The following is a 21,727-nucleotide window of genomic DNA, read 5'->3' as shown; positions in this document are numbered from 1 at the left end:
ATAAAACTAATAATAAAGTATAATATGTAATTAGGGAGTTGGATTTCCTAATACTGAGTATGTGAAGGGAGAATATATAACAGTGTAACCCATTACCTGATAGGACACTATTAGGTTTTGTAAGAAGCTGTAAGAAAAATCAATGAAAAGAATTAATTTTTGCGCCAGTACAAAGCAAGGAGGTTAGCTACTTCATTATAAGACGTTAATATTCTTGGTCATCAAATTAATTATGTTTTCTTTATATTTTAGTGATTAAAATGTGGAAGTGATGTTCTGTATATAAATACCAAGTAGAGTAAAGGTACTTTCTGGTTTTTTGTCACTAAGGAAATGAATTGCATTGCTCTAAAGTAATATGGAAGCAAAATATAACATCCGCTAATTTTATTGACCATATGCACACTAACTATTTTCTTGATATATTTTTTGAAACATACGTTTTGATTCATTTTATAGATGTCAACTCTATAAACATCCTCTTTCTGTAGTTCGGACATAAAACTTCTAGATTTACTATTTTTGTTCGAAATTCTGTATACATTTTAGTAACATTACTTTTATTTTCTTTTCTTTTTCAGATGAATACTCGTGTGTTGGCGTCACAATATATTTTGACAGAAGATATAGCTTCTATTTTTGGAAAATCTACTTCCCAACATTAATCCTTGTCTGCATAGCTTGGCTGTCGTTTTGGATTGAGCCATCAGCTGTGCCAGGAAGATTGGCCCTTGGTACAACGACACTACTTACACTATTTACGCAATTCATGTCCATTCAGCAGTCACTTCCACCAGTCTCATACTTAATGGCTGTAGACATTTGGATGTTTGCATGTGTGGTCAGTATATTACACGTACATTATGTCCGTTAGATATCTGAGCTATTTGCTTGAGTGGAAGTTTCACGCTTCTCAGGAATAGTGAACTATTCAATCCAATATAAATATTGGGAGTAAATATTAATATGATCATTTTAGTACAAGGCGTCGCGAAACCAACTTCCATATTTGGAAGTAAATATGCCACAGACGCAAAAGCCTGGAAGTGGTTGCTTTTAGGGATAACGCCGTTTCATTAGAACACCATAACATTATTATGGACATCCTAGGAGTGTTAAACAACGTGTTATTTGTGTTCGTAATTACTACGAAATTAAGTCTATTATTAAAGTGGAACGAGTGAACAGAAAGCCTTTCACTGTTAGTTGACAATGCTCCAAAAGTCGTCGTAATTGACATAGCATTGATCTAAAAATGACGAAATTTAGAAAAATGTTTGAAACGATTGCTGCTTTCTTTTTCCTAATTTTCTATTTTATAATGACAGCATTTGCTAATTGTAGTAATAACAAATTTTTATACTTGCATAATATTAGGCAGTTTTTGAAACTTTACGAATGTTCCCATATTTCCGGAATGATTTGAGAAATAAAATTGCTGCGGCGGTAATATTATTTTTTTAATGTATGCCACTTTTTCAATGTACAACTTTTATAAAAACGTCAACTTTCTAATCCGATGCTACTTCGCACCTAATTATTCGAAATGACTCATATTGTGGTAGTGGTAACCAATAATAAGTTATTTTGGATATGCCTTGCAACATTTATGCGAGTTATGGTATTACTGTTATAGACACCTCCGAACTTTTGCTGATTATGATCTGCATTACCATTAGTTACGAACAAAACTCGATAATAAACATGGTACTAACACACAATTAGAAAATGAAAAATGAAATGAAATCTTTAGTTTTACGTCCCACGGTTATGCCGGTTAGGCTAAAGGAGACGGTGATGATGAGAAATGAATGAAATGGTGGAATGAAGAAAGTGGGAGGAAATGGGAGAACCCCGAGAAAACCCACGAGCACGGTGTTTGTCCACCACAAAGTCCACACGGCGCGAGCTGGGATCGAACCAGGGACCCCAAGCACCGGAGGTGAACGCTCTACCACTGAGCCACCGCAACACACAATTAGAAATATAATATTACCAGTATTTTTACGTTTAGATTGGAAACATATATAACTCGTATATATGTATATATGAAACATATATAACCTGACAGTGTGATTTCAAACATATATAACATGTTGGATTCGCAACACTGTTTATCTGGCGATAATGCCGAGTGTTTCACTTCCTGTAATATAATTGTTTCAAAATTTAAACATTTCTATAAATGAGTTTAAAAGTTGGCTGAAGTGGTAACTTTAACTCATTCATCCTATATATGAGAAGCTCGGGCGAACATAATAATAAGCGTCTCATGCCCGTGAAATGGAAAAATTAGGTACAAATTGTCCTTAAAAAGCCACAACAGTAGTTCATTTCAGAAATGCATCTGCAGATATCAGATTAGGTTAGAAAATTTAACATACCATTATATTGCCTCGAGTCGCACCTGCAATACTCCCTCCTTGTTGCGCAGCTTACTATAATCTTAGTGTTTATTGAGAAATTAGAAAGTTCATTTGTATTAACTTCAATCGCAAGAATCTTAAATGAAAACAATTACTGTCTATGTTTCTGTATATATTTTTGAGTACGTTGCATTTGTTTCGAGGGAACGGAAGAATATGTGTAGCTCTCTTTGTCTCAGTTCTTAAATGATATAGTGAATCCTATTCTCGAATTTTCTTGAAATCTTAAAAATCCCAGCGAATAAAGCAATATATGTTTTTTTGTAAGAAAATTTAATCTCTTTACTCAAGGTTATACTATTAGATCTCCGAAGATTTAATTTTGACTCTGGCTTATGTTTGGAGCTTATGAGCAAAGTGGTGCCATCCAAATTTACAAAATTTGGAAATTCGTCCAACTGAAAACAACTACGCTATTTATTCAAATTCGAAAATGTAATCCTGAATAATAAAAAAAATAATATTATAGTCTATTTTAAATGTTCAACTTTAACATGAGTGGATAAGGAGCTTTCTAAGATCTCTTGTTTTAAATTTCTATTAAAAAATGTCTTAACGTGGCAGATATTGTTAATTCTAATAACTGTTTGAGATTCTTTCTTGAAAAGATAATGTCAAATCAATGTTGCAAGTGTCTTTATGTGCAACATTAAGATGTCTTCTCAAATATAAAGGGACTGAGATATAGAAGATGAGCTAATTGAAGAAGTCATAACTAGTTAGTTCGCAACTTTACATTTCTAGCTTACATATTTTATCTCTCAGCTATAACTGAATTTTTCAATATGTGTCTGGAATTCTTGTCTTCTTTACTTACATTCACTTAAGTCTTTCTATATGTGAATTTGATCTTCATTTCACAATATGTCAATGTGTAATACGAGCTCTCAGGTAACGAAATTTACGTTGCTCGCACGACCAACCATTACATAGAATTTCAACCGTTTTTAATGTTCTTTTTCTTATTTCAAGAAGATGAAATCAATGTTTAGTTGTATGTTTTCGATTAGTCAATTTGTAATTACAATTCACTTTTTTCAGGTTTTTGTGTTCCTTAGCCTTTTCGAGTTCGTAATCGCCTATATTTGGGAGTACAGGCTCATTTCTGCTGAAAAGAAACACAGCTTAACCTTAGCCAAACGAATGGTAAGTATAGTGACTAAAATTAAAATTAGCAAAAAAAATCCTTGAATAATTTTACTTCCCTAGTATGAATAATTATAAAATTTATTATTTACTTCACCATACACTTTCTATAACACCAACACTGTTAATGGAAATGCCAACTTTGTTCGGCGTTTTTTATGATAATTACACATTTTAAATATCATATTATCTCTTTCTTTACCAGCTATGTTACATACAGTTCAAGATAATGGTAAGGTTTAAAAAATAGCTAATTGTAATAGGGAAAATACAATATAAAGGACTTCCAGTTTGTTGGATCTGCGCCATATTATTTCTTGATATTATATGAATTGGACACAGAAAGACAAACTGTATTAAATAAATATACCGAGATCACTTTTATTGTTGTAAGAGAATGCTAGTCCTTAAGAGAAGTCTTTCTGTAAGTAAGTAAGTAAGTAAGTAAGTAAGTAATAATAATAATAATAATAATAATAATAATAATAATAATAATAATAATAATAATAAATATAGCAATCGCTAATACATATAATATAATATCGTGTTCATCCCAGGATTGAATATGAACACTCCAGAACAATCATTATACCCAATTCCGATGATCATCATTCATAATGTAGTACATGTTCACCATTTCACTGTTAAACTTTTTCAGACAGTCACGTATATATACATGCTCCAAGTAATATATTTATTTGCACTCAAACACTACCTTAATGATTTACAAAGCATATTATTCTACCATTTTGTTTAATAAAATAATTTACAATTCTCTGTGTGAGTCTCTGCGTTCGACTCGTTTTCTTAAAATTTTGAGAGTATTTTGTTGCAATATACGCTATTATTAAGAACCTCGTATACGAGTCTCATGTGATTTAAATTTCATCCTGGCTTAAGGGCTATACTTTAAGAATAGTATATTTTGTGAATACCAGGTTTTGGGTTTTAGTTTAACTGTAATTCGTGAATTTGGTTTTGCATCTAGTTACAGAGAAGTGTTGCATATTGAACCTTGGAGCGAACGAAAGTTTGATAGAATTTAATGAGTAACAAGTTATTTAAATATTGTACTAACTATTAGAATAAACCAACTATTTGTACTAGCTGAATTTATTATAATTTTAGTAAGGCATTCAAGTGAAAATTTTATATCATATACTACATTTATATCATATATAGTACCTAAAAAGGGTATTATATATTATTTGTTGTGTAGTGAAGCTACGATCGCCTCTTACGTTTTGTAAAGCTCATGATTTTACATTTATTATTATTTATATGTAGTAAATTGTTGTGTCATCTTAGTCATTGCATTTGTATAATATAGAGGTTCATTTTTGCCAATTACTGATTTGATAGCTTTGAAAAGAATTTACATCATCCTCCTATAAAGGTTTATTGGACCTTTATATTTTCAAACCGAGATGCTTATAAATATTACAACTAGTAGATATCCTTGCGAAACACTAGATAGTTGTAAGTACTGGGTAATTTGTATTTTTAAATGCAACAGACTTCGTTCGTCCTTCAATTAATACTCAAACAGATAAATTATCTGTCTTGAAAAACATATTTCACCAAGTTTCACTATTTGTATTCACAGTATATAATACTTTTGCAACATCTGTGAAAATAACGCGGCCTTAACCACTAGGGTGAAGCGTTTTGCACTTTTGTTGGAAATTCGATGACGGCTAGTGCGGAAAATGTTACATTAGTTTCACCAACCTTACTGATTTTTTATTTATTTTTCGGACAACCTCTTACCCTGCCCCAACGGGCATAAAGCTTTTAAGTGTTTGGTTAGGCAACACCACAACACCAATGACAGAAAAGGTAATTGTGATCGTTTTTAGAACTGCCTGATGGCTATAGTACAATTATTTAATGAAACGAAACTTATAGCAATGCCAGTAATTAATGTTAAAATGTTTATGAGTCCAATTACATAAATATTAGCTCAGTTGTTGGAATTAATGTCCACATTTTTTTGGAATGCCACGTTAAAGGTGATTATAGGCATAGCTCTTGATATAACACGATTTGGTTTTCGCAACTCTTCTCTTTTTATGTACACCGACAGCAAATGCCATCTAGCGGCAGGCTACGCAACTTCGTGGTTGCTCAGTTTTGAAACGCTCTTCGAGCGTCGTCGCAACGTCAGACTCCGTCGAGAAGATTCGCGCACCTCCCACTCGCCTCATTGGCTCCAGAACCTACGCCGACGATTCTAGAATATATTCGCACGAAGTTCGCCGGTGGCATAAATATTTCGTACTTCGGCCAACCAATCCAAGAGGCCAGTTTATTGCAGCGTAAGCTTTAACGGTTTTTGTCTGCTACTGTTTCTGTTAAGACAAAGAGTTTGTGCATTGTATCTAAAGTTACAATGTTCTTACTGCGATATGATTCAAAGACATTTTGTATATTTTGTTTTCCAAGTGCGGAAGAAATTGAAAGCAAGATGAAGAAAGCCTTATAGCAGACCAACACGGGAAAGTGTGAAACAAGGCTTATTTTGCACTCCAAGTGAAATGAGTGAAGTGCAGTTAAACGTACGCTGACGTTATGATACATCATCATTGGTTTCGAAGTGGTTTAAGTGGTGACGAAATTGCAAATAAATTGCCAGTGACTGACGTTTGTTAACTAGTTGGACTAACAGTTGTGCATATTTGGCGTAAAGCAAGCATTCTGTGGTTCCAGAAAAGAGATTTTGACATTCTGAAAAGATTTTATAATGAGTGTCGCACCAAAGAAAAACATTACCGTCGACAAGGACAAGAAACGACACTTTATGGAAATTTTGTTGCACACGCGGAAAAGTCTCTTTTTGATATTGCGTCTTGCAAATGTAAACCACCGAAGATTGCAACTGTGAGAGGTTACGCAAGATTCCAAAACGAGAATTCAAGTTTCTTTTGGACCAGAGAACATACAATTGAAGTCCGACCAAGCAAATCTGTGTGAAAGATGTTTTCCCTTAAATTGGGCAGATTTAAGGGGCAGAGAACCAAGAAAGATATTGGAAGTGTTGAAGCAAGTCCATCAACTAGTGACATTAGGCATAGGCACAGGTTAAAAGATACAGGCGTCGTCAGTGGAACGAAGCGATGCTGATGGATTGGGAAGCATGTCGGGATCTGACTTCGAGGCGCGACCAAGAAGGAAACATAGGCTAAAGCGCATCTGTCTTCAAAATACAGCAAAAGCAGCATTTAGAACTGGAGCTTCAGACAGACAGGGTGCTTTGATCGCTTATGCCGTACTTCAGGATGCGAGACTCATAACTCTAGAGGACAAAAATCTGGTTGTTGACTGATCTAAGCTAGGAAGAGGAAAAGATAAACTTGATGAGAAGATCCAGAAAGAAAAAGCTCACCTACGCCGGGCGATTACAAGTATCTACTTCGACGGGAAAATGATGCAACTCTTGTGCAAGAAAAAAATTTAAGGCAAACTACGAAAACGAGAGGTTACAGAAAAGCATATCACAGTTCCACCGGAGCCCGGTTCAAAATGCTTGGGTTATGCCACACCTAAATCAGGCACTGGTAAGGATATTGCCGACTCTATATTGGAGCTTTGAGAGAAGAACCAGTACGACGTGTCAAGTCTTGATGCAGTCGGCAACGATGGTGAAGCCACGAACACAGGATGGGATAATGGCGTGATAAGTCAGATACAAAGATCCCTAGGAAAGGAAATGAGCAACTCATTTGCCATCTTGCTACCAACGAGTTGCCATTTCGACACCTGGTTACCGAATTGGATGGTGGGACGACCGGACACAACGCCTTTCCTTGTCCCATCGGAAAGAAACTAAAGGACTGTGAACTTTCACCGATCGTCTTCTCTACACCCATTCCAGTTGAATGGGTGTCTGAAATGGAAAAAACAGATAGTTTAAGCAGCGACTAAAATTATCTCTTTGAAATTTGTAAGGCTGATGCCAGAGGAATTTGTACTACCGATCTAGCAAACAGAAAACCAGGACCATTGTCACATTTACGATGGGTTACATTGGCCTGTAGGATGCTTCGCCACTACATCAGTACTGCTAAACGTAGTTCAAGTTTGTGTCTACTTTGCCAGTTCATTTTTAAAGTATACGCTCCCGTCTGTTTTTCAATATGGCGAAATCCTTCGTGCGAAATGGGCACAGTGCATCTGTTTAGCAAAGTTAAGCTATCACGTTTTTGCCAGAAAATCTACAACACATAGTTAATTCTGTTCTACAAACAAACGGATACTACGGTCATCCTGAAAACCTCTTGATATCGATGACAGCAGATGAAAACCCGCATAGTCGAACGTTGGGCTGGTGAAGGATAAAAAATGCCGCATCAAGAAGACTCCGAGATCAAGCCGCCCACATGAATTCATTGTTCCGAAATAATTCTTAACAGCTGAAAATTACTACGACATGATTAATTGACCTAAATGTCTAACACAGCCAATAATCACACGAAACATAACGGATCATCAGCTTGAAGAAAACATCAAAACTTCAGCTACTCTAACAACAACATTCGCTTGCCATAGTCAAGCTGTGGAACGCACAGTGAAGCTGGTGTCCGAGGAAGCGTCGAGAAAGTGCGGCCGGTACGCAAGAGATATCTACGTTAGAGCCAACTGAAGTCTAGAACAAGAATGCCCCGCTTCGAGACTAAGAAGAACTACGTGACGTAAGGTCAAATGTGAACCTATGCCTACTGGGTAGGTTGGCGGACGGAACTCGATGTGCATCCACCTCCCCGTGGTGAGTTCTGGGTTATTTTGCGTACAGAGCAAAATAAGCGAACAGTTGCATGAAGAAAATGGTGTTGCAATGACTATGCCTATAATCATCGTTAACGTGGCATTCCAAACAAAATCTGGACATTAATTCCAACAATTGAGCTAATATGGCTGTACTTTGACTCAAACATGTTAAAATTATTTACTGGCATTGCTACACGTTTCTTTTAATAAAATAATTGTATAATATCCACCAGGTTAACTCTAAAAACAACCACGTAGCTTTTTTTTTGTCATTGGTGTTTTGCGTATTGCCTAACCATATACTTAAAAAAAACTTTAAGTCCCAAGGCAGGGTAAGGGGTTGTTCAAAGAAATTAAAAAAAATATATTCAGTAAGGTTGGTGGCGCTAATGGCACCTTTTCTGCACTAGCCATCATCGAATTTCCAACAGAAGTGCAAAACGCTTCACCCTATTAACCACTCTAATTTAATGTGTTTGCTTTAAAATTGTTAACTTTCAGCCTACATTATAAGAAAACATTGAGCTATTCTGAATTCGATATCTTTCTATGAGCAGATAAGGGACAAGATAATGGAAAACAAATTTTCCACTCAAATTTATGTATTAGGTGAAAATATTTGGGATCGAACGACATATTAATATACAGGTAGTTTAATTTCGAAAATGAATCTAGCGATAGTATGGAAAGCTTGTTCTATTTGTGCCATAGCTTTGAAGTGCATAGGATTGCTGAAGTTTACTTTTCAGTTGACGTGGAAGTTGGAAAATTACCATGCACCGTAATTTTGTCCCGTACGCATTTTTTTGCACCGTACGCATTGTCTTCCATGAACCGTCTTATATTATTTTCAATCTGTTTGCATAGCATAGGTTCGAGTGCTTCTCCGAAGTACGAAATAATAATTTCGGCTTATAGTTTTTAATATGTTTACACGTGTTAGATTTAGAAATAGAACAATCTTTCTTTCTAACATTCATTACAAAAGTTGGATATAATATCAACGAGAGGTAAGAGCAGTTCTTCACATTACTTTGTTATTTAATCATGAATACTATGAGATTCTGTTAAACTACTTTTTTGAATCCTCTTATGGCACTTATGTAGTTTATAACAGATTTTTTTTCGTGTAGTTTAGCATGAGATTTTTTGTCATTCCTGCTATGTACAGGACATAAATATACTATAATTCAAAATGACTTCGACCAATTAACTATTTATATTTTAGGAAAATTCGTAAGTTTAAGTGCTAAGAATAGATAATACGGTAACTTACTAGTGCTCCAAATGAGACTCATATTTTGCTCTCCGTGCATTAATATGATAACCTGATTTTTTCCAAAACTACTTACATCATATTCGCATTATCAGGTTGCTCTTCAAGAGTATGCGCTCTTGAAACACATGACCGTGTTGTCGTGCATATTTTGTATGCAATGTCTTTGAAATTTCCGCCCAAAAACATGCAGGAACTTACCTCAGTTAATCTTGGTAAAAATTAAACCTAAAATTTCGTGAGTCTTTCAAAGAACTAACCTATTCAACTCCAAGTAGTCTCAGATTACGTATCTTGCGACTCTACACATGAAGAGTACTACGTAATATTCGTTCGTTCACCTACCAAAACTAGCCATTACCACCTTGGATGAACTCAATACACCATCATTATCTAAGTATAAAATAATATTAGGGAATAATATAACTGCGTATTAGCATTTGTTCTTACATTTTGTTTAGATTAGCTATTTTTATAGTATTATTAGTGTTTTTTTACCTGAAAGATTCACATCGACGTCGGGATTACCAACAGCCGTAGCTAAAAGTTTGAGGTGTTACCTTGAGACCGATAGTGTATCTGGTTTTATGAGTTCTACTGACGACTGTACAAATCACAGGCAATGTACGCTTCATTCTTGACATTTCTAGTTGATTAGAAGCAACAGCAGTCAATAGATCTCGTAAAATTGTAAAGTACTGAAGTTAATTCCAAATAGCAAAGGCCAAATAGGAGTTAATTCCAAATAGGTCTATTGGATATTCCGTATACGATATGTCAATATATTTCTTTCCATTAAACTCAACAGAATAATATGGGTGAGTGTAAGAATATATATCTAGGTTTCGAGATAATTCACGACAAATGAATTTATCCCTTAACTTAAAAATTTACGCTTTATAGAATCACCTACGTATGAAAGCAAAAGTAGAAATTAAGTATTGTATCTTCTTTCTCACCTCAACTATAGGTTGGTGGGAAATATGGGAATTTTAAAACTTTTCTCTTCCTTGATAGAGCTGTTTTATACTTTGATAAGCTATCTTCTTCGTAGGTATTATTTCCTTGGTCTTCTTCTTCCTGGGTTTCCTTCTGCCTTCCCCTGTATCAACATAGTGATCCTATCGGAGTGCCGAATAAGATGGCCAAGTATGCTGTTTCCTCTTTTTCCTATTATGTTGTTGATCTGTTGTCCTTCATTAGCTTCCTATAGTACATCTTCATTCGTTTTCTTTTCTGTCCATGAAATGCGCATTCTGCGCGAGCACCATATCAAGCCCTTTACTATGATACTAGCAAATGTTCAGTACATAATATTGTCAATGGAATATGGCAAAAAGTTACCACAAACTATAAAACTTTATTTTCGGTCAAACTGAAATAATGTCCGAAGTTGATGCATATATAATATAATCTTGGATAATTTTATGTGAATTTCCCTTGGATAGGTTTCGAGAAAAACACACTTCTTTACGCCACCACAAGTACGGCATTCATTGGAAAGAGATACTGGAAGCGATTATTGTGGTTACGTTTAATGACGACAATCTGTTAATAGAATTGATGGTTACAGTAACCTTCACAGTAGAGGCCCTTATATCATTTTTAATTATTGAAACGAAGTAATAGAAATTACATGGCTTGCCGTTAGGTGGCAGGAAATAATCTCCCGTGGGTGACATCTACTAGATGGAAATGAATCTTTTAGTATGTGGTCCTCGTTACTGTTTACCAGAGTCTGCTTATGTAGAATATATATATATATATATATATATATATATATATATATATATATATATATGTATATATATATATATATATATATATATATATATATATATATTTGTGCGTCTGTGTATGTGTGTGTGTGTGTATGTGTAACATAGTTAACTAACAAATTTCGACCAATAACAGTTACGCAATATTGCTTGCACCTTACATGATAAATGCTAATCTTAAATTGTTTTGATTTTTCAGAGCAATGCTGATGTCACATGTCCCGTTAGACAGCCACAGACAATCACCGAACGAAGTGGAAATACCATATCTTCAACAATGAAGATGAACGAGATTTTTATAGAGAGAAATAAACCAAAACGTAGAGTAACAATGTTATCTTCGAAAATCAGCTTTTGCTATGGAACACCTAGAAACATTGTTGACAGAATTGCAATGTTAAGTTTCATGATATTATTTATTTTGTTTAACGTTGTATATTGGTCATGGTTTCTTTTGTGATGACTTGTCGAAATTCCTTGTCATTCTTGCTTTCAGAATATTAATGACTTTTTTAATTTTTAAAGCAACTACGCTGCTTTTATCAACGACTTCATTATTTTACTTCTTTTGCCGTTATGTACAAAGTAGTCACAATGTTTCATTAGTCGTATAATATACGATTAAATTGTAGAAATGTTTTCAGGAATGCTTACCATATACGCAATCAGCTACGCAAGTTTTCAGATTGATAAATGTTTTTGGTGGGCACAAACAATTACCAACCTTAAAGAGCTCAACGTCAATAATTACTGAGATTTAGTACTAGGAGACTGAGTTGCACCAAACACTTAAGCAAGTTATATGTGAAACCTGCCCATATGGCATCCCGGAAAGCTTACGTCATCAGTATATTCGTTAGGCATTAGTTTTTACTGATATTATGTTCATCTTCGTTTATTAATGTAATTTATTTATTGTATCTTAGAAGCAAAGATGTAGGTAGACGATTACATGCATTTAACACATTAAAATTGCTAATTAACTCGCGTTTGTTACAATTGTGAAATAGGTGCAAGCTCTTATAACAGAAAATAAAGTTCGAGTGTCTTAGGAACGACTGAAACTAACATTCATAATAAGTCACATGTGCAAGCAGCAATGTTTATTACACGTGCAGATAATGTCTGTACTTAAAGAATAAATGAAGATGCAATATGCAACTGTATATGAAAGTCGATACGATAAGCGTTGATTAAAGGCTGCGAGACAGGGAAGGAGAGAAACGAAATTAGTTGCGCCTAATTGAATCTATACGTTTTAAGCTTGAGACGTGTATGCTTCGTAAATACTTATATAATACACTAGCCAAAAAAAAAAAAATCATTGTTCAAATTACAGTGAAGTGTTACAAAAGCTTTTGCTCAGGTTGAATCACTTTCAATCTTTACTGGTTTCTCATCAGATTGGACAGCAAAGAATAATAGTTATCGGTGAGAAATACAGGATCGATAAATACAATTTAATCTATCTCTCATGATAAAGATGAGTTAGATGTAAGTCAGCTTTTGGACTTGTATACAAAGACTAGAGTAAGGCATGTTGAGTAAACGGAAGCTGCTAAATATCCAGATTCTTTGTGGTAACCTAAAGAACACGGGCATTTATGAGACAGTTAAATATTATATTGACAGAAGTGAATGCTTAACAAATGTTCATCAATTTTGGCAATTCGTGAAAAACAACAATCTGAGAGAATATAGATCTTTTCAGAGATAATTTTTAAATTATCCTTAATTTTACAACCTTGAAAAGTCTTTAAAGCAGGAACTTTGCGTTCAAAAGGTTGCTAAACTATAGAAATAACAACGGACGCTAATAATACAAGTTTTCTCAATTTCTTGGAATCAGATTCTGCATACGCACTTCTCAATTAAATTAAGTTCTTAAGTACAGGACACTATATTCAGAGGTTTCTTGACTGAGATGAAAAATCCCTGTTTTTTTTTTTAACTAATTTGTTCCATCATACCTACATGATTAGAAAAAAATGACTTTGATTAGAATACCGACTTTTCTTGACATTTTTCATTTATTTCAGACTGACATTTTTCAGATCATCTGACTTAGTTAAATGTAAAACTTCATGGAAGGAGGAAATTAGTTTCTGAACATATCTAACAAAACAATGGATTCTAGAAGACGATGAAAACGTTTCGTACTCCTTTCAGTAGCGATAATTTACTACACTATCGAAGCTGTAGTCTGATGACAGATTTTTAAGAATTGGAATTTGCTTCTTGTGATAACTGTACATATGTAGGGAGTATCGTGATTTAATTCAACTTAGTATTCACAAGTACTTACAAAGTAGAAATAAATAGATATATTGCACTGTTTAACAATACCATGACAACTAACATTGAAAAGCAAACTGCCTACATAGAGATTGAATTATGTGTCCTTCCGATTAAATTTTGTTTTATATAAGAACAAAGAGATTATAAAATTTCTCCAGGATACATTGTAACGAACGTTTCCTTACTTTTGTGATTTGATAGAAAAAAATGTTAATTCTACGCAGTACTTCTTCGCGTTGCAGTGAATTTGTCCAATCATATTGTTGAAGATGGCTTCAGAAGCCTCCTTTTGAGTAGCTACTCTTTTACATTATGCTTTTCAGCTGCTTCTCAAATACGAAACCGTAATATCCATTGTAAGGATAAGAAACATTAACACTAACATAATTTTTTGTTAAACTAACACTATTAATAGGAGAAAGGAGAAATGCGAGATAATAACTGCAATAATATATAACAACAGCTACACTGTTTTCTCATATATTGGATACTTGTTTCCGAACATTTTTTGGTATGGTTACAAATTTTCTTGGCCACTGTAATCTGAATATCCTAATGACTGAAACCGAGATTTCTAGCTATCCGTTATTTTCTTACGGTATGATATGTATTTGCTATCGTTTCAATTCTTACATGAACTGATACTTCTATTGTAATAATGCGAGTGGTAATGTTACTCTTTCGATTACCATTCTACGACTGAAAGTATAGAGTAGAAAGTGTTTTTAAGATTTGAAAAATCTCAAAACATTTGAAAGAAAGTTTCCTATTTAAAACAACTTTAGTTTCTTTAAAATTATACGTTACTGCACTCTGTAACAAAACCTGCCCCTAAATCATTGCATTTTGAAGATCGTCAGGACGACTTTTAGTACAAATTTAAAAGCTGGATATAGATTATAAAATCCATTGATATTGTTCAGAAACAAAAAATGTTGTAACATGTTATTTAGTTCTTAAATTTAAGGAAAGAAGTAAAGAAAAATCAGAACGATTAAAACGATTGTACAAAAGGTGAAATCTGTGAATAGTATTTCCAGACGGCAACACTGTTTTTCCTTCTTCCTTGGAGCGAAGCGTGTTCCCTGCCGGAGATTTACGTACAGCATGCCCTGGTATGAGGAGGTCCGATGTAAAATTGTGTAAGATGGGGAAGTGTGGATTCGTTACACGAACATGAGTTTGTTTTTCGTGATGTTTTAATTGCTTCGTTTAACCTTTGTTTACTGCGAATAAATGAGACTAGTTATGAATAGTTATCTGTTGAAAATATATTAGAAGAATATATAAAGGTGAGAACTAGTATATTCTCGCAAGTGTTGGAAAGTGGGGGAGAAAAGTGGAGTTGTGAAACACAAAGAAATTTAGTGGTATACGGAACCAAATATTTGATTCTGGTAAAGAAAAGTGTGTTAGAAAGTGAATAATTTTTGGTTATTAAGCAAATTATCAGATCGGTTATTTGTGAATTAATCGATGCAAAATCGATCGCTCTACTTCGTTTTGTTCTTTCCTGGTTAGGTAATTACTTTTTTGTAACAATATTTTTCTTCTGCCTTTCGAATTCTCTGCTTGTTTGTTGTGAGTGGAGTGGTTTAGAAGGAGTTAAGCGAAGGTCATAATTCAGTCCAAAAGAGAGAGCCGAATGGGAGCTGATTGGTAAGAAAGATATTTAACCACTATTCTAAGGTGAACATTAGTTTCATTTTTGTATACCCCTGTGTCCCTTGTTAATGTTAGGGAATCATTCTTTTTCTAGAATGGTGGTTGTCTCGTAGCTCGTTTCCTATGGTTAGGAATTGACTGTCGTTGACCGAAATGTAAATCTTTCTTGACCGCTTTTCAACCATTTGTCGCCTTTGACCAAACTCAGCTCGATCCTAAACAACTTTTTCTAGCTGTCAAAGGAGGAGGACATCACTTGTTGCTGGAAATACTATTATAATAATAAATAAGGAACATTATCCAATATTGAAATTAAGGTTTGGTTTTTGACGGGATTCATCACCAGTGTCTCATGAATGTGAGTACGTGGCGAGACCACTTATAACGGTTGAATTATATTTTGATATTAACAGTTTCTTTATTAAAGTTTTAAAAAGTAAGGATAGAAAATTTAAAGAAATTCGTACTGAGACTAAGGTTAGGTATAGGTCCGTCCCAAATATCTAATAATAATTAAAGTTCGAAAGCTATATATATATAATAGTGACCTTAGATAGCTTTGAAATTATAGAAAATTCAAAAATATAAAGAAATTTATCTACTTTAAGTAATCTGAAAGTACAAAAAGAAGAAATGTTTAAGTGGAATTTTGTAGCTCCAACTCACAACCTTATACGACAATGCATTATTATCATTTTTGTTATTACTCATGACTATTTATATGCAGTTATTCCTTTTGAAGTATAATAAATTTATTAAAGAATAAATCTTGAGTAGTTATTTCTTACATTATATGTATATCTGTACAATTGTATATGCTACTTTATTCCAGCTAATAGGTTGTTTACAGTATACCCAATTGAAGTTTGGTGGTGCTGACACTGATTGGGGATTATAACGTAAGGTCTCTTTCGCGCGATTGAGCTGAGATATCTTACATGAGAGTCCTCAGATTGAATGCACCCAAAACGCCCTATTGATGAAGGATGGTTCATTTTTTACATGTTTTTAACTCGCCGGATTCTTTACGGGCGCGTTATAACTCCCAGTACACTTAGCCACTGGTGAGGTACTCCCTTTTACACTTTATGAACTAAAAATTACGTATTAGAATAGTGCTAGAAAGGAGAGAGACAAATGAGAATTCGCAGGGATGTTGTCTCTTGTTTATGTTATTTATTAACTATCTGACGGAATGATGAAGGAGAGCCCTTATAATAAATATCACTTTTTGGTAGGAATAGCATTACTGGATATAAATAGATTGCAAATGTTAGGATCCTTCTCGAGGATTCTGAGAAGAGAAACAACGCGATGTTAGAAAATTGCGGTCGGTTGAGGAAGGGGTATCAAAAAAATTCGGGATGTAAGCGAATGTTAAAGAGAAAGATCATCTTGATTGGAACGGAGAAATTAATGTGACTTATTGATTTAGGAAGAGTACAAATAGAACAGGCGGTTTGATTTCGATATCCTAGTAATGTTATTAAAGTTACAAGAATTGTAGTCCTGAAGTAAAAGCAATGACAGAAATGACAGAAAATACATTTAAGAGGAAGAATTGTATATTGTATAGTTTCATGAGTGAAAAAAGTATGCAAAAGTATCTATAAATACTTAGTGTGGAGTATTGTACTCCACGGTATGGAAATATGAATGTTTTATCAAAGATATGAGGCCGCTAGTATCAACATCCGCCATATACATTTTTCTTAGTTTCGAGTAATCTCACAAAACATGCAATGAAGCTCAATGTACATGGGAACAAAGTCCCACATTTGAACTAGTTTTTTAGTATGAAATATCAAGTATTTAAATAAAATTTTGTTTCCATGGAATTCCTAAAGATGAAACATAAGCGATATATAACTCAATGTCGGTAAATTGTGGATTTGGCGACTTTTAATACTAGGCGCCTTATATAAAAGATGCCCTACATTTAAAGAATGGGATTGGAAACGAAATGAGGAAGTATTACGATGGTGGGAAGTAAAATTACAATTTTAAATAAAACTGAGAAGAGTAAGCAAGACCAGTTATGAAAGTTTGAGGAAAGTGCTAGAAGGTGTAACGATGTGAAATAGAGGAGATGCAAAAGAGTATTCAAGTGATGGACGATTTCAAAACCTAGGATTTGACGTGAATGCAAAAATTTAGTTGAAGCTTGGAGTTCACCAGAGCTTCTTAGTTGCTGCAAGTGATCTACAAATAATGACTGAATACTTATAATAATTATGACGGTCGTAGAATGTTAACTAAAGACAAAATACTTCCTTCAACTACTCTTACGAAGACAAGTAAAACTTTGTCTCTGGCCTCTAATTCTTTATCTATTAACAGCAACATAAAGCAACTGAACTTATTGCCATTTAATTGTACTGGTTTTACCCTTGAAGTTTAATATACATTGATATAGGAAAAGGTAATGATAGCTACTGTAAGAGTTTTTCCTTTGTTTGCTTTATCCTTGTATTCAATGAAATATATATCTTTTCGAATATTAATACATAAGTGGAGTACAATCTAATGGAGCATCGAATTTCAATTATTAGCACAAAATTATATATAAACATAATGAAAACATCAGTAAATATACAGTTAGTTGTTGGATTGTAGGAATAATGAATTATATTGACAAATAAATTATTGCACAATATACTACATGCATTGGCATATAAACTTTGAAGTTATTTTGATGTTTCACAACTTAGTAACAGTTTAAATCTTCTGTTCTCTAACCGTTTTCCATGATACGACCGACTCATCGACATATATATTATGTTTAACTTTATAATGATGTGCTGTGCACATTCAGCGTCAACTTCTAACAACTTTCTCTTTTATGAGCTGCAAGAATTTGGTGTGGAAACTTGCTTCTTTGCAAATTTCAGGTAAGAACACGAATATGATTTAATTAAAACTCACATATTGTTGCAGTGGGTCTGTTTCAAAATTGTCACCGACGATATTCTAGTCTGTGAAGAGCAGAATTTTCTGGCAATTGTTGACCTTATGTCACTTTCACCAGTGGAAGTGCATGCCCTTCTCGATCTGGACAGAGACCAGTGAAGAAACAGAAGTGGAACTCGAATCTATTTTTAATGTAATGCTATTTTATAATTTTTCATAAAATCTTCATTACCGCCATGAATATTTCATGTTAGAAGTACAAAATATTCAATGCGATAAATTTAAGAAACCAACAAGATTTAAAAACAATGTAGAGTTAGAGTTATGGAATACTTTCAGTGTAGAAAAGCGTGTCTGCGAGTTGAAAAAGGCAGCATAATTTTACCACTTGAAGGAACTGTTTTGTTCTATAAATGGATCATACCAATTTAATTCCTACTATATTCATTCCTACAGTAGTATATTTAAAACGCAAGACATACAAGTATTCCTTCCGCAAACAATGTACCATATGAAACTTCACAGGTAACTTTTAACTACATGTGAAAACATACATCTGAAACATTCACAACATACAAAAAAGACTAAACTACACACTATCTTAATTTTGTACCTTGTCTCCTTAAAAGTTTTTATTACTCAGTTTGTTACTAAAACTTATATATAAAACAATTCAGCAAACACATAATATCTTTTCACACTATAACGAACTGAAGTCTAAAAATATATAATTCGTTGTTAGAAAACTAGTCTTTTCCTTTCCAAAATGTATTTAGTTGGGTTGTGGGAAATCATTTTTTGTTGCATCTAGGATTACTCTTATACGACGTTCTAGCAAATACATACATACCGAGGAGAGAATGTCATACAAATCAGACAAACAAGAATTGATAATTCTCATAAGTTTTACGAAAATAATAATTATGAATGTAAAATTATTTTGCGTCGCTTTCAACGAAAATACTTAAATTTGATGTTTCATGACAACTATGTTGTATATTAAAATTATTCTAATATTCATGTACACGATCATTAAGTTTTTATTACTGCAATACATGAAATGATTCAATATACAAAATCCTTAATAACTTATAATAAACATTTCTTGCTAATATTAAAAAATGTTGTTGTTAAAGAATTAATATCTTTAAATGAGAAGAGTCTTCTCTATTCATAGACCATATCCATACCATATGGTAGGTCCAAGGGCTAATTTTGATGTAAATTTACTAGCAAAATTCAGACATTAAATGTTAAAAGTAGAAACACATGTCAAAAATAATAGGGGTCCAATCTACGTTTCTTTTGGAATGTTCTTTATGTATTAGCGATATGTATGCAAAGAGATAAAATTTTAAGGGAGACTAGATCTATTGTTTTGTCCCCTTATGCAGGGAAATACATACGTTTTATAGCGACACATAGATTTCAGACAATTGCAGATTAATCTCTAACAGTGACAAGCATGATTGTAACATTTACGCAATTACTACTCTTAGAACGGAGAAACAAATTAGTCGAAATTTGGAAATATGTTGGTCCTAACAATGCAATTATGATAATATGGTCAATGTCATAATGCAGAAAATAATAAAAAGTATCAATGTTACTCTACATGTTTCCCTTAATTGAAGTGACTTCTGCTCTTATAGTAGATGAAACATGGCTTTAACAGCAGGAAGTACAATAACTCTAAGATGCTCATCATACTGGCTCCAATAAATAATCCAAAAACTCCACCAACACTTACTGAAATAGAACGTGGCGACATTTTAGTTTTATTATAATAAAATATATATTTATGTATTTATTATTTTAATCTTCAAATCGTGCTTTACACCTTTCTTCGTAATGGAACTACATTATTAGGCATTATGGAAATGCATTTGCAGAAAAACATATGATAATAAAACAAAAGTGTAACTGTTATTACACATAAATTAAATGTTCTTACACATAAAATAATAAATCAGTTTAGTTAAGTGGGAAATCGTATTTTGTCACTATAGACTGGAATTTCTTTCCGCATAAAGCAATGTACTTCTACATAAGTGAAGGGAAATACTATATACAAATGTATCTTTATGTAAGGTCTATATGTAAATACCTTTTGAAATTCCAAATGTTGATGAGAATGAATGCGTATGCACAGAATCCCAGCAACATAAGCACAACAAATGTAGAAGATGCTGATGCGATATGGCCCATATTGCTTCTGACTTACTAATAATTTGTAGCGAATAAGTTTAGCACTTAAACCGTATGATTTATTATCGAACACCTAACCGCATGCCCCGTCTGCCAGACGGCCACCAATATATATAGTTTAAGAACATCTTTGCAATGGTTTATTCTTTCCTTAAACACCTTAAAAAGCAACAAGATATTTTACACGTGTACATTTGCATATAGATATATATAAAGGCTGTCATAAAAGTTCCTTGACAAGGGTCTCAAAAGTTATTATCAGAGTTATAGCAAAATATAAGAGGGATACCGTCTCCAAATATGATGTTTTCAATCTAAAGTCAAGGATTTTTTTTAAATCGGATAAACCGTTTGGGCTATACGCTTTTCATGAGCCCAATGTTAAATGAGAATGCAACTTTGCCATTTACCTGGACCCACAATATAAGAGAATGAAATTACTGTCTTTTAAGTTAACGTGTCGATGGCCAGCTCCCATTTCAAACAGTAACTTCATTCACTTATGTTATGAAATAAGTGGAGAATCAAGTAACAGACCAATGAGACCTTTAATTTCTACCGGATCAGAGTTTATATAAGTATGTTTAATAGTTGAATTATAATGACTTTATGTAGCTATTGTATTTCTTTTATTTGTCTTCAAAACCATAATATTTATCATTCCATCTCTGAAAAGCAAGTACCACACCTCATGTTTGGAAGGATTTTGTCCGAGGAGTTGAGCCTGAATAGTCAAACCAGTGAATCAACCTCTAATGATGTTATGCTGTAAAGTCCTACGGTTCCTAGGAGGCTCTTAAGAAGACCATGTGTAATCTTCCTTGACTACTTAATTTGCCGGGAGAACATCAACTTGAACTGGTCAGGGGGTGTAATCCCGTGAGGTCTTCAACATCTCCTGAATTATCTTCCTCCTCATTCTCCAACGCTTGGTCCTGTATCTATTTCTACACCACTATAACGTTAGGATCGCAATCCGAGTCTGAATACGTATCGTCAAACTCGCCAAAACTCTCATTAGGAATATCACTTTTTTCTGCCAGTAAATGACTAATACGTGCATCGGACAAGCAATAGCTCCATGGCTAGTACAATGCCTTTCCATTGCAAAAAGGTTCATAGAAACATAGTTCATAAAAAAGAGTCTTAAAACTTTTATACGCTTAACCGTATGCCCTGTCACACAACTGGGAAATAGGTAACATTTCCCGTATGCCCCGTCTGTCAGACGGACCAACTCTCAAAAATTCAAC

The sequence above is a fragment of the Thermobia domestica genome, chromosome 3 (genome assembly GCF_964235325.1).
Source record: "Thermobia domestica chromosome 3, izTheDome1.hap1.1, whole genome shotgun sequence".
Lineage (NCBI taxonomy): Eukaryota > Metazoa > Arthropoda > Insecta > Zygentoma > Lepismatidae > Thermobia > Thermobia domestica.
Note: the sequence above shows the minus strand (reverse complement) of the source record.